Genomic DNA, 11,617 nt, shown 5'->3' with positions numbered 1-11,617 from the left:
TATTCCTTAGCCTCTTCATTAGCCTCATTAAAGACCGAGGCAAAGTATCTGCTCAGATATTGTGCCATCTCCAAGATTATCCCTAATCTCCACTCCATTTAAAGCATTAAGCGGTCCCACTTCTTCTTTCTTGGTTTTCCTATTTATATGGCTAAAAACCGTTTGCTATTGGTTTTAATCCCTCGCCAGATCCATCTCCACTGTCGCTTGCCTTTCTCACAGCTTCCCTGCACCCTCTGACCTCAATAAGGTAGGTTTCCTTGCTGATCCTCCCATTTTCCACTCCTGCACGCTTTCTGCTTTTTCTTAATGACCCTCTAAGACGCTTGCTCATCCAGCCTCGGCCTAAAACTGCTACCTACGAGCCGTTTCCCCCTTCTCGGGATACATGCCTCTGACAACTCCTGCAGCTTCAACTTGAAGTAACCCCAGGCGCCATCTGCCCTTAGATCCCTAAATATGTTAGCCCAGTCCACTTCCCTAACTAGTCGCCTTAATTTAGTAAAAATTAGCCCTTTTGAAATCATAACCTAGTCTCAGATGCACTATTGATTATCCTCCCATTTATTTGAAACGAATTAGCTCATGATCACTGGTTGCTGCTGTCCCCTACAACAATGTCCTCAACAAGGTCCTCGTTACTCAACAAAATCAAATCTAAATGGCATCCCCTCGTCGGTTCAGCAACCACTTGATGAAGGAATTCATTAGCTATCACGTCTAGGAAAAGCTGAGCCCTATTATTATTACTAGCATTTGTTTCCCAATCTATATCCGAAGTTAAAGTCCCCTATGATCAAGCAGTTCCTATTAGTGTTTACTCTCCTTAAAAATATTAAAGAGCTCTCTATCCATCTCTAAGCTAGATCCCGTGGTCTATAGCACACCCTGCAATCACTATCCTGATGAGGCTCTTGTAGTTTTCTTCCCAATGTAGTTTTCTTCCTTCTCTATCTTCTCTCACTTTGAAAGATTAAAAGTGTGACACGAGAGGTATTTTTCCTCATGATGCAAAGATTCCTACATAGGAGACCCTTCCCCAACACATACTGTAGAAGATCCTGAGATATATGAACTCACAGAAGTGGTTGGGACAAACCACATCTTGAGCCAAGGTTCAGTTGTTGGTAATGGGCATTAGAAGAAAACTAACATATATGATAAGAATTTGTGATCTTTGAATATGTTTTTATCATCTATTAACATGAGATTATTATGAAGTATTGGTTAAAGAAGAGACTAAATGTGTGATAATCTGAAGCATTTTGGAAAACTGAAAGTTGTCTTTTGTTTTGTTTTGTTAGTCGTGACAGGAAATGGTGGCTAATCTTGAAAAGTTAATTTGATTTAATTTACCTCTGTAGTGTAATGAGTTCTGTGGAAAACCTCACCCAACGGTTGGGGTGAGAATGTGTGAGAAAGTGTGTATAAGAGAATATTGGCCCAGTATACATTTTAATATTTTGTGTTTTCAAATAGAATTTATTTTGTTTAGTTTCTAAGTCAATTTCTATTCAAAGGAAAGCTACTCGAGGTGACAAGTTGTATAAATTTTTACCAACTTAGACTGTAAGGGTCACTGTCTTCCCACTTCTCTAATTTGCAAAGGAAAGGCCTGACATCTGTCTCAGGATGTGTCCAGCAGGTAGGACAGCTGCACTCATCAACCATCAATATAAAGAAAGACTGAAATCCATTGCCTTCAGGTCAATAAGCCAGCTAAAGGCTGGTCGATGTTGAAAAGCTGTGTTGGCAGAGCACATCTATCAGGGGTGTGAAAGTCCTTCCACTGAGAGAAGTAGTTAATGTGACCTGAGCCCCAGTGTAGACAGTGTTAGGTTGTCAGAAGAATATTTCAGTGTTTGAAGTGTAGACACAGCCTTAACATCAATTCCAAATTTGACCCATCTCCTATGTGTGAGAAAGTTACTCGTATGGAGGGGGAGCCAGCTGTCCGCTCACCTGGTTCCTCAACTGTAGCTACAGCTCTTAGTGCCTATGAATGCAAAGACTGAGAGAAATGGAGAGTTCCAGCCATTGTCATTTTAGTATCTTATTGTTCCTCTCTGTTTTTTTGTGCTGGCCTTTCTGTTCTATCAGGGGTGATGGTATAGCTCAGTGCATCTGTGACAAAAGCTCATTGGTGCCAATTGGCAAAGGGGTCACAGTTCTTCACAAGCAACCCTGTCTCAGACCTGACAAACTCCTCACAGCTAATACACTGCTTTTATGATATTTATCCAGGAAGCATAGCAGTGAGATCTCTACTGAAAGCTTGTAAATTATTGATACTCCTACCACTGCGAGAGGTGTGTCCAAGTCATGGTTATGGGTAATGGGCACATGGAAAATTATGCCCATATGGTATTGTTGTGAAAGTGAGTCACCCCAATCATAGGGTCTTGTTGGGAACAGCCCATTCCAGTGGGAGGGAATTGGCACCTGTTCCTTGCTAGCCAGTTATGTGTGATGTATTGCCCATTGTCAGCCTTGCACCAACCCAGAAAAGCCAATAGAAAACCATCAAAGACAAATTATAGACATCGAAACCCTGTGGAAGTGACAAGGACAATATGAGAATGAGGAGATCAGCCCTTTCTGTGAATAAAGACAAAAGACTGATTCAGTCTATAACAGGGTGGAGAAAACACTCTGGGTCCATTCACCAAGGAGATTCCTAATGACCAGTGGTGCTTCATGAAAGGCAGGGCCGTGGCTCCTAGGACTAGGGAATCAGTGAAATTGACTGAAGTGTAAGGTGAGAATCTACTAGATAGGAAAGGTAACTATTAAAAAGTGTAGGTTGCATTTTTCTGATTTTGTTTAGTTGGTAACGGTTTCCATCACTCACGCTTGTTTAAATCTCTATCGGTTGTTAAATAAATTTCTGCTTGTTTGATAACTATACTCAAGTGCTGTGTGAGATACAGTAGCAGTGGTCCACAGTAAAACTAGTAACCTGGGATATACTATTGCTTTGGGCAGAGAGAATCTGGATTTCTCTGAGTATCTGGTGATCCGGGCTGACCTCAGAGGGGGACACATTGAAGGAACTCAGGGGTTAGGTGGCTGCTGTAGCTCAGAGTAGGGTCCTGAGTGCCTGACGGGCTGGGTGAGTTTGGTCACTAACATCCAGCTGCCAAATGCAAAACTCCCTCTTCCTAGTGGAAGGTGGCAACAAGGAAACTCACAGCCTCAGCTCCCTGAGAAGGGTCACAATATGTCTCTATGTTGATTCACCTGTCAAATTCATACAGGAAAGCTCCCTATAGCATAAAACTCTGCCATATGAAATCATGGAACATGTGCTCTTCACTCTGTAGCATGTGAAGAATCCAAGCGCTGAGGGTAGGGTTTGGGTCCAGAGTGACCTAGACAAATTGGAGGATTGGGGCCAAAAGAAACCTGAGGAGGTTCATCATGGAGAAGTGCAGAGTCCTGCACTTAGAAGGAAGAATCCCTGCACTGCTAGAGCCTGGGGACCGACTGGCTAAGCAGCCATTCTTCAGAAAAGGACCTGGGGATTACAGTGGATGAGAAGCTGGATATGAGTCAACAGCACCCTTGTTGCCAAGAAGGCTAACAGCAGATTGGGCTGCGTTAGTAGAAGTACTGCCAGCAGCTTGAGGGAAGTGTGTTCATTTCAAACCTGCAGCTTATTCATTTCATGTGGTGACCCTCCTAGTTCTTGTGTTATGAGAAGGAGTAAATAATACTCCCTTCCTTGGTCCTTTAGAAGATATTATGTAACCTCCTCCCCCTTGTTGTATCCATGTTGGTCCCAGGACATGAGAGACAACACCGCAAACAAGGTTCAAAGTCAATGCACATGGGAGAAGCATCTTGTGTTTCATTCCTTATGTCCTAGTCCCATCGTGTGGCCATTTCCTTTTCTTCCTTTCTGTCAAAAGTTTTGGTGTTTTGCACAGAAACATTATTTCCCCAGGAGAGACTCAGGAGTGAGGGCTGCATTCCTGTGCCAAACAGTCACTAGAAGGGGCAGACAAAGGCCTTTAGGACGAGGCGTCTGTCACTGTCAAAAATCATCTCCCTCCTGTGGTTCCGCTGGCAGCAGGAGCAGCCGCAGCTCGGTGGCCCCGGCAGCAGCACTCCTGGGTGGCCGAGCAGCAGCAGGCCCCTGGGGCTCCCCAGGCAGCAGCTGGAGTAGCAGCAAGTTCACAGGGTTTCTCCTGCAGCTGGTGCTCATTATCCATCAAATAAATCAAAACACTTCCACCTGTAAGTGGATTTAGCCCAGACCTCAGAGTCAGCAGCTCTTACGCCTCATTGAGCTCTCTGGTCAGGTGTCCTAGCGCCGAAGCCTTCTGTTTAGATCCTAAAATAGCATTTTTGCACCGGGGCTGAAATTTTGGACCAGACATTGTAGCTCCACCGTTATTTTATTGAATTGCCTCAAACAGCAAGTGTAGAAAGTCTCCTAAGTGCCAGGCTCTCTGCCATGGAAACAGCTGCCCTGCTCTCCAGGAGTCTGTGCGTTCCACCCAGCAACGTACAAACCTCTGCACTGAAGGGGGGTCAGACAGTGACGGTAACACAAATCTTCCGACTATTAACCCAAGTCCCTTCCTTTCTTTAACCCAGGACGTGCCAGTCACCTGTGAGCCATGGTGTTATTTTCATCTTAAAATACCTCTCAGACATTGAACAGAGGACGTGAAACCTCCTCCCAAATGGCTCCCTGTTGAGGCGTTGTACCGCACTTGCCCCTGGAGCCTGTCTGGTTTTAGCTCCGTAGACCATGTCCTCTTCAAACCCCTGATCCCAATCTCTGGGCCACCTCCACATTTCAGAGTTTAGAATTTACTGTCATCACCCTCGTATGGCACTTTCCATGTGAATTAGACAAAGTGAGTGGGAGAAGCTCCCTGGCTAATGAAAACCGATGCTTTGGGTGAGGCCTGAACTCATAACCCCAGCAGTGCGCCTCCCTCACTAGCCAGGTGTGCCCCTGTACATGCTTCATACACAAGCTTGGGAAGTAGGGTAGTTACCTGGGTCTGTGATTAACCACTTTGGTGACCTAATTGAGAGGCTGATGGTTCAAACCCAGGTGAAGACAGAGGTAGGTTTTTTAGTGATGAGACCTCGTACATTTTAACAGGCAGTAAAACGCCTCGATTCTGGTCTAGCCTCATTGGGCAAGTGTAAGTGGTACTTTACCAGCTGCCTTGGTGGTATAGTGGTGAGCATAGCTGCCTCCCAAGCCGCTGATGTGGGTTTGATTCCTACCCAATACAGAGATGTGATGTTTTCTGCTGGGAATTGGTTTAATTTCAGTCACATTGTATCAGTTTAGCAATGGAATGAGAGAATCAATGTCCTGCAGGTCATTAAACACCCAGTGGAAGAAGAAAGGGGCAGGACTATACAATGAGCAGGTGAAGTCATCCTGGTATTACAATGTTTGGTTTATTTTTATTTTTTCCCCTTTACTTCCCTCCCTTTTAGACTCAGAGCCCTTAAGGTCAGAAGGGACCAGTGTGATCATCTAGTCCGACCTGCTGCACCTTGCAGGCCAAAAGACCCCACCCACCCACTCCGGTAATAGACCCAGGAGGGGAGGCAGCTCTGTGCTCTGCCCCTACCCCAGGCAGCACATGGAGGCCTTCTGCTCCCCTCCCCATGGGTGTGCAGAGATGTGCCAGCAGCACTGAGGTGGCTCCTCGCCCACTCTGCCTCCGTCCCTCCGTGCCGCCTCCCAGAAATGGCCGGCATGTCCCAGCATCCTGGGGTGGGGAGGTCTCCATTCACTGCCTCTGCCCCGAGTAATAATCTCCACAGCCCCATTGGCCAGGAACTGCAGCCAATGGGAGCTCTGGGGGCAGCGCCTGCAGGCAGCGGCACACGGAGACCCCCTGGCCCTGCCCACCTAGGAGCTGCTGCCGCAGGGTTGTGTGTACCAGTCACTTTGGGAGCTGCAGTGCCCGGGGTAAGTGCCACCCTGCCTGTACCCCAACCCCCTCCCCCAGCGCAGAGCCATCACCGCGCACTCCAAATTTCCTCCCAGAGCTTTGCTTGTCTTCCTTTCACCCAGAACTGTCCTTCCTGGGCTGCAAGTAGCCATCCCAGGGAAGCCAAGAGGCAGGCACAAGATTCTGCCTCCCAGCAGCCAACCGCACCTCCCCAGGCTTTGCATAATGACTGGTGGTGCTCTACTAACCCCACGTATACGCACTGAGGCGCTTAGCTTCTGCCCTGCCTTCCTCAGCTCAACTTTCCTCTTTTGCACCATTCCTGCCTCACTTCCTCCTTTGGCAAGTCACACAGAAGAGCCGGCCGCCATAGGCCAACCTCCAAGGGCAGAGGAGACCAAGCCACAAGGCTTCAAAAGGTGACTGGCCAAGAGCCTCTAGCTTTCCCTGCTGATGCCAAGGCTTTTTCTCAGCTCATTTCATCACCCTCTGTCCTGCAGGGGTTGAGTTTATCACAGGTGTTACCCAAAATTGGGCCAGCTAGTCAGCGTAGGGAAGCACTAATCACCCACCGGAGTTTGGCAGAAAGCAGCACATTTATTATATTGATAGCTGCTGAAAAGAATGGGGGCGTCACACTCACACTCCCAGGACAGGCACAGCACTGGAGATGTCAGGATTCTGCAAGGTAAGGTCCTACAGCGCAGCCATGGACGGTGCGATGAAGGTAACTCTCCTGAGGCACAATGAAATACAACACAGAGAACCACTGGCCAGGCGTGTCCGGGCAAAGGGCATTCACTGGAGGTACAAGCCAGTGAGTGCTCTCCTGAGCACAGGCCCTCCCCTTTTAAGGGCCTGCACCTCATGGCCTGCGACTAGAGATGACTTGGCTGCATCTGGTTGGTCACACTCCACCTTGGGCAGTGTCCATGCTCTGGGTGTGTGAGTGCTGCCTAATTAGAGTCCCAGACACCTTGTCTACCTGGGAGCTCTTCTGCTCTTCAACCAGCCCCTTCATCCCAGGAGCATTCCAGGAGGGAGCGGGATGGGGAAAGCCACTTCACAGGCATTCAGAGAGGGAGAGGAGACAAAAGTGGGAGCAGGGGAAGTATAACAGACCTTCTGAGCGTTGAAATCACTGCTGCTCCTACAACAGCAGGAATAGGCCAGTAGGAGCTGGGAAAATTAAACCCACATGTTTCTGCACCAGGACCTTTTTCATATTAGGCAAACGTGATAACCACTACACTACAGAAGCTCTGTCCCAGTGCTCTGCCCTCCCTTCATAAGAACATAAGAATGGCCATACTGGGTCAGACCAAAGGTCCATCCAACCTCACATCCTATCTGCCAACAGTGGCCAATGCCAGGTGCCCCAGAGGGACTGAACCTAACAGGTAATGAGCAAGTGATCTCTCTCCTGCCATCCATCTCCACCCTCTGACAAACAGAGGCTAGGGAAACCATTCCTTACCCATCCTGGCTAATAGCCATTCATGGACTTAACTCCATTAATTTATCTGCAAAAGAACAAGGAGTTCTTGTGGCACCTTAGAAAAACGAACAAATTTATTTGAGCATAAGCTTTCCTGGGCTAAAACCAACTTCACTGGATGCATGCAGTGGAAAATACAGCCGAAAATACACACACACACTCAGAGAGGACATGAAAACTGGGTGTTGCCATACACACTATAATGAGAGTGATCAGTTAAGGTGAGCTATTATCAGCAGGAGAAAAACCTTTGTAGAGGCTTTCATGGCCTTTGAGAAAGCAAGACAGAGCCTGAAGACCCAGCCGGGTTTGTGGCCCAGGAATTGTGCTCAGATTCCACTGAGACTTCACCTCAGGTTGCAGGATCAAAGTCCTGAGTGCTGGCCCTTACACCATGGACCAGCAGAGCACCTGTTGATTACTGTAGACTTCCAGCAGGGAGGACTCTGTGGGCAGGGGCGGCTCTAGGCATTTTGTTGCCCCAAGCACGGCAGGCAGGTTGCCTTCGTGGCTTGCCTGCGGAGGTCCGCCGGTTGCAGGACCAGCGGACTCTTCGCAGGCACGCCGCCGAAGCCAGCCTGCCTGCCACCCTCGCAGCGACCGGCAGAGCGCCCCGTGGCTTGCTATCCCAAGCACACGCTGGTTTGCTGGGGCCTGGAGCCGCCCCTGTCTGTGGGGACAATTTTTTCTGGCAGGGAGGACTCAGTGGGAACATGCCTCTCTGGCCAGCCCTGCATTTGCTCAAAAGTCAGCACTCAGCACTTTGCTGCAGGCCCAGAGGCCTTTCTTCCTCCAGACTGTGAGGCCAGTGGACAGGTGAGGCAGTAGCACCTTCCAGTCCCAGGCAGTAAAGGGCCCTTCCTAGGAAAGGCCATGTCCTGAAAAGGAAAACTAAAGTCAAGGAAAGTCCTTCTGAAATTCTTCAGGGGTGTTACGGAGAGAAAGTGTTTCTTTGCCTGACCAGGACTTGAATCCTGGACCTCAAATTAAAAGTCTGAAGCTCTGCCAACTGAGCTAGCCAGGCTCACATGTGGAAAACTGGCAAATTTTGTACAGAACAGAAACTAGTCAAGAAAAATGAGGGCAGGAAACAATACAGAAAACCTGCTACTCTGCTTCTTAGCAGTCCTAACCCCAGCCTGCTCCTCCATCTGGTGCCTTGAGGCCTTATTCTTTTTTTCGTTAAATATCAAATCCAGGAGAAAACACAGTTATACAAAACAAAACGAAATCACAAACAGAAATGTCATTGGAAATACAGAAATAAAAAAGGACAATGCAATTCCCATCACTTTATCATGTCTGGGCCATTCCTGTATCGAGAGCACCCGCGAAGGTCCCTGTGTGCTTACAAGAAACCTGAGGAACTCATCCCACAGCCTGAACATGAAACTCAACTGCTCCCAGGTGCCGCAGGAAAAGCCCTTTCCCTGCTGTGACGTTGCACTCCATAGGATTTATGAAAATATGCTAATGAGTGTGAATATAAAGTGACTGACTATGCTTCATGCAAAAGGTCTCTTGTAAGGTATCATTACAAAGCTTATAATCTACTGTGTGTGTTCATCCTATTTGTATGAACTGATCATTCTTGGATCTGAAATTAGAAATATGAACTATAACTCTGAGGTCCTGTTTTAATGATGCAAATTGTGGGCCATTAATAGTGGTTTGGACTCTTGATGGCTCCTATTGTCCAGGACAATAGACTGTAGCTGGCTCTGTCCTGCACCATTTAATTTGGTCTTATTAAATGTAACTAGGATGTTACACTTGTGTTTTTAAAGGTGGCTTCCCAAGCAATCCCAAGTTGTTCTTCCCACAGCTGCACACTCTCCTCCACCCCAACCTCCTGACTGAGCCCAGCCCCTGCACTCCAAACTCTCTCCCAGAGCCCAGCCCCTCTCCCTCCTCAGCAAACTCCACCCCAGAGCCTTAGGCAGGTGTGTGTGGGGTGTGGGGCAGGACTTGGTCCCATTCTGGGCACCACCAAAAATTATACAAACTCAGCCTTCCTGTCCAGCCCAACCTTCAGCTGAAGGTTGGGCTGACAGCCCCACCCCTGCAGGGTTTGAAGGTTCAGCCCCACCCCTGCAGGGTTTGAAGCTTCCATTGCTTAAATTCCAGGACACTGAGGGGTTTCAGCTCCCTTGCCCAGAGGAACCTTCACCCCACTCCCAGCCAGGTTCTTGTCCATGGGATCACTGTAGGGGCACTGGGTCCCACTGGTCTTTTCTCTCTCTGTGACAGGCCAGGGTGCAATAACTGGGGCATCAGAGCACCCAGGACCTTCTGTGGGACTGCCATTCCCTCCCCTCTGTGGTCTCATCAGTCATTGACTCTGGCCTTTTTCTATCCATCATCAGCACCATCCCAAGCAAGCTGCACTCACCTCAAAAGACAAAGAGTCCTGTGGCACCTACAGACTAACAGACATACAGGAGCATAAGCTGTTGGTGAATCGTGGGAAGATGGGGGAATCAGGAAAAACATGGATTTGTTTATTTTGTAAGTGAAAATAACTGAGGCAGTTTTGATTTAAAGTCACTTTTCCCTGACTGGGAATTGAACCCTCGGCGTGGCAGTGAAAGTGCCAAAGCCTAACCACTAGACCACCAGGGAAGTAACAAAGAGGTTTTTCTTCTCACTTATGTTACACTTTCCTAGGGTATGTCTACAATACCAGATTAGTTTGATATAAGTTAATTCAAATTTGTAGAATCGACCTTACAAAGTCGAATTTGTGCGCCCACACTAAGGACACTAATTCGACTTTCAGAGTCCACACTAACGGGGACAGCGTCGAAATTAGAAGCAGTGGATCAGGGAAGCTATCCCACAGTTCCCGCACTCCCGCTGCCCATTGAATTTCTGGGATTTCCAATGCCTGCTGGGGAAAAACTGTGTCGAGGGTGGTCTTGGGTAACTGTCAGCATTCAACCGTCACTCCCACCGCGGGAAATCAGTTCGCGACTTTTCCTGTTAGTGACAGCGGACGCCACAGCACTCCACTGCAATCATGGAGCCCGCTGCATCATCGCTGCACTTATGGCCGCTGTCAACTCCTCGCACCTTATTGTACACCTCTTCAACAGTCAGATGCTGAGAAATCGGCGAGGCGGCCCGCAGCGGGTGAGGACATGAAGTCACAGAGTGGCACAGACCTCTCAGAAAGCACGGTACGCCGCGCCGCGGAGATCATGGTGGCAATGGGTCATGCCTATGCTGTGGAACGCGATTCTGGCCCAGGGAAACAAGCATGGACTGGTGGGACCGCATAGTGCTGCAGGTCTGGGATGAATCACAGTGGCTGCAAAACTTCAGGATGCGTAAGGGCACTTTCCTTGAACTGTGTGACTTGCTGTCCCCTGCCCTGAAGTGCAAGAACACCCGGATGTGAGCAGCCCTGAGTGTGCAGAAGCGAGTGGCCATAGCCCTCTGGAAACTTGTTACACCAGACAGCCACCGTCAGTAGCTAACCACTGGCGTGGGCAAATCTACCGTGGGGCTTGCTGTGATGCAAGTAGCTCCACGCAATCGTTGAGCTCCTGCTCTCAAAGGTAGTGACCCTGGGAAACGTCCAGGTTGTCATAGATGGCTTCGCTGCAATGGGATTCCCAAACTGCGGTGGGGCTATAGATGGGACTCACATCCCTATCCTGGGACCGCCCACCAGGCCAGCCAGTATATAAACCGAAAGGGCTACTTTTCAATGGTGCTGCAAGCACTGGTGGACCATAGGGACGTTTTACCAACATCAACATCGGGTGGCCGGGCAAGGTTCATGACGCGTGTGTTCAGGAACTCTGGTCTGTTTAGACGCCCAGGCAGGCACTTTCTTCCCGACCACAAAATAACGGTTGGGGATGTGCAGATGCCTACAGTGATCCTCGGGGACCCAGCCTACCTGCAATGCCCTGGCTCATGAAGCCCTATACAGGCGCCTTGGACACTGAGAAGGAACTCTTCAACTACCGCCGAGCAAGTGCAGAATGGTGGTGGAGTGCTCGGACGCCTCAAGGGGAGATGGAGGAGCTTACTGACTCGCTCTGATCTCAGCGAAACCAATATCCGCATTGTTATTTCTGCATGCTGTGTGCTCCACAATCTCTGTGAGGGCAAGGGGGAGACCTTTATAGCGGGATGGGAGGTTGAGGCAAATTGCCTGGCTGCTGATTACGCCAGC

The sequence above is a fragment of the Mauremys reevesii genome, unplaced genomic scaffold (genome assembly GCF_016161935.1).
Source record: "Mauremys reevesii isolate NIE-2019 unplaced genomic scaffold, ASM1616193v1 Contig109, whole genome shotgun sequence".
Classification (NCBI taxonomy): domain Eukaryota; kingdom Metazoa; phylum Chordata; order Testudines; family Geoemydidae; genus Mauremys; species Mauremys reevesii.
This window is presented reverse-complemented; position numbering follows the sequence as displayed.